The sequence below is a fragment of the Otolemur garnettii genome, unplaced genomic scaffold (genome assembly GCF_000181295.1).
Source record: "Otolemur garnettii isolate 467f Iridium unplaced genomic scaffold, OtoGar3 scaffold00175, whole genome shotgun sequence".
Taxonomy (NCBI): Eukaryota; Metazoa; Chordata; class Mammalia; order Primates; family Galagidae; genus Otolemur; species Otolemur garnettii.
The window spans coordinates 890,831-893,753 of NW_003852570.1; the positions used below are offsets into that span (position 1 = coordinate 890,831).

At 39.1% G+C, this 2,923-nt stretch overlaps 1 non-coding gene across 1 annotated transcript; it reads left to right on the forward strand.

Moving 5' to 3' along the window:
* Positions 1-1,973: 1,973 nt before the first annotated feature.
* LOC111728650 lies at positions 1,974-2,078 on the forward strand. The gene has a single exon (XR_002775883.1). It is a non-coding gene; the product is annotated as a U6 spliceosomal RNA (small nuclear RNA).
* The last annotated feature ends 845 nt before the right edge of the window (positions 2,079-2,923 follow it).

The following is a 2,923-nucleotide window of genomic DNA, read 5'->3' on the forward strand; positions in this document are numbered from 1 at the left end:
ACTGATCAAAACTTCATGGTACTGGCACAAAAACAGAGAGATAGATGTATGGAACAGAATAGAGAACCAAGAGATGAACCCAGCTACTTACCATTATCTGATCTTTGACAAGCCAATTAAAAACATTCAGTGGGGAAAAGATTCCCTATTTAACAAATAGTGCTGGGTGAATTGGCTGGCGACCTGTAGGAGATTGAAACTGGACCCACACCTTTCACCACTAACTAAGATAGATTCTCACTTGATTAAAGATTTAAATTTAAGACATGAAACTACAAAAATGTTAGAGGAAAGTGTAGGGAAAACACTTGAAGAAATCAGCCTGAGCAAAAATTTTACGAGTAGGACCCCATGGGCAAATGAAACAACATCAAAAATACACTATTGGGACCTGATCAAACTACAGAGCTTCTGCACAGCCAAGAACACAGTCAGTAAAACAAGCAGACAGCCCTCAGAATGGAAGAACAGGTTTGCAGGTTATGTCTCTAACAAAGGTTTAATAACCAGAATCCACAGAGAACTCAAGCGTAATAGCAAGAAAAGAACAAGTGATTGCATCTCAGGGTGGGCAAGGGACTTGAAGAGAAATTTCTCTAAAGAAGAAGAAATTTCTCTAAATTTCTCTCCCATGGCCTACAGACATATGATAGAATGCTCATTATCATTAATCATCAGGGAAATGCAAATCAAAACTACTTGGAGGTATTGTGTAACTCCAGTAAGATTAGCCCATATCACAAAATCCCCAAACCACACTGCTGGTGGGAATGCAAGCTAATACATTCCTCTTGAAAAGATGTTTGGAGAACACTTAGAGAACTAAAATTGACCTGCCATTTTACTCTGCAATTCCTCACGTAGGTATATATCCAGAAGACCAAAAATCACATTATAACAGAGATATTTGTACCGGAATGTTTATTGCAACCCAATTCATAATTTGCTAAATCATGGAATAAGCCCAAGTGCCCATCAATCCACAAATGAGTCATTAAATTGTGGTATATATATATATATACCATGGAATATTATGCAGCCTTAAAGAAAGATGGAGGCTTTACCTCCTTCATGTTTACATGGATGGAGCTGGAACATATTCTTCTTAGCAAAGTACCTCAAGAATGGAAGAACAAGTATCCAATGTACTCAGCCCTACTGTGAAATTAATCTATAGCTTTCATACAAAAGCTATAGCCCAAATATAGTCCAAGAGTATGGGGATGGGAAGAGGGAGGACAAGTGAGTGGGGCGGATGGGTGGAGGGAGAGTGATTGATAGGACAACACCTGTGGTCCATCTTACAAGGGTTCATGTGAATCTTTCTAAATGCAGAATATAAAAGTCTTAACACAATAACTAAGAAAATGCCATGAAGGCTATGTTAACCAGTTTGGTGAAAATATTTCAAATTGTATATAAAACCAGCACACTGTACCCCATAACTGCATTCATGCACACAGCTATGATTTAATAAAAAATAAAGAAAAGAAAACAATAATAACAAGAGGAAAACAGAAAAAAAAATAATAGTTTTATATATAACTAGTATGTATATATACGTATATATGTACATATATGTGTGTGTGTGTGTATATATATATATATATATATGGAGAGAGAGAGAGAGAGAGATTGACTTTTGTAGGAATATATTTCTGTTGCAATATATTGCCAGAACATCAGGTGGCACTGAAGTTTTAGGGGACAGACAACACAGGTGAAAACATCTCTCTAGATTATCAGGCATAGACCACATCCCCAACTTAATTGACCACAGTGATCCCCTGATTATTTCCTCACCATTCAGGTTCCACTATGTCAAGAACTCAGATCTCTCCTGAATCCTTCAGAGGCAGGTCTTACTGTGCCCCTAGACAACATAGACAACAGTTTTCATTGAGTGCTGGAATCTCTGAACCTGTGACGACTATAGGACCAATCCTAGCAGGCAGAACTAAAATGGCTACGTTGTGCTTGCTTCAGCAGCACATATATAAAATTGTAACTATACAGAGAACATTAGCATGGCCCCTGTGCAAGATGGCATGCAAATTCAGGAAGCCTTCCATATTTCAAATAATAATAAAATAAAACGACTATGTTTTTAAAGAGGGCCTGGCCTCACAACCTTCTCAGAACCTTTCCATAATGGTACCCTTGCTGCCAGGACACTCTCAGAATGGATGTCTCTTCTACTGGCAAACCAGTGCCAAATCCATTCCAACCATCAATCAAATCTGGCTGTTATATACTGTTCAGGCTTGCCCAATCTTCCAGGCAATCCACTCAAACTTACTTCCCCTGAGAAGTGAAAGCTGCAAAAGGCTTCTTTGTATACTGGATCACTGTGGCTTCCGGCAGCAGCAGCCACCTTGGACTCCTGCCTACAGCCCATGCAAGATTTGCATACTGTGTCAGATCTTCGCTCTGCTGCTCTAGTTCACGTACAGCAACCAGCACCCTGGTGCCTCACAGGACACCCTGTGTCACAGCTCCAGGCAAACTCTCCTCTCCAAATGCTGCCAACTAACACTCATTTCTCAGTTGCTCTAGGAGAGCTCAGCCTGATGGTGTTCCTGGTTCGCCATCTTCAAGAATCTATTTTTGTTGATGGTGAGAAGTGTGTTTCACTTTCCAACTTCTACATGTGGATAACCAGTTGTCCCAGCACCATTTGTTAAATAAAGATTCTTTTCCCCATTGCATGTTTTTGTTAGACTTATCAAAGATTAAATGATTATATGTGACTGGGTTTATCTCTAGATTTTCTCCTCTGTTCCACAGATCTACATCTATATTTTTGTGCCAGTAGCATGCTGCTTTCATCACTATAGCCTTGTAATATAATCTGAAATCTGGCATTCTCATGCCTCCAGATTTGTTTTTGTTTCTAAAAACTGTATTTGCTATTTGGATTTTT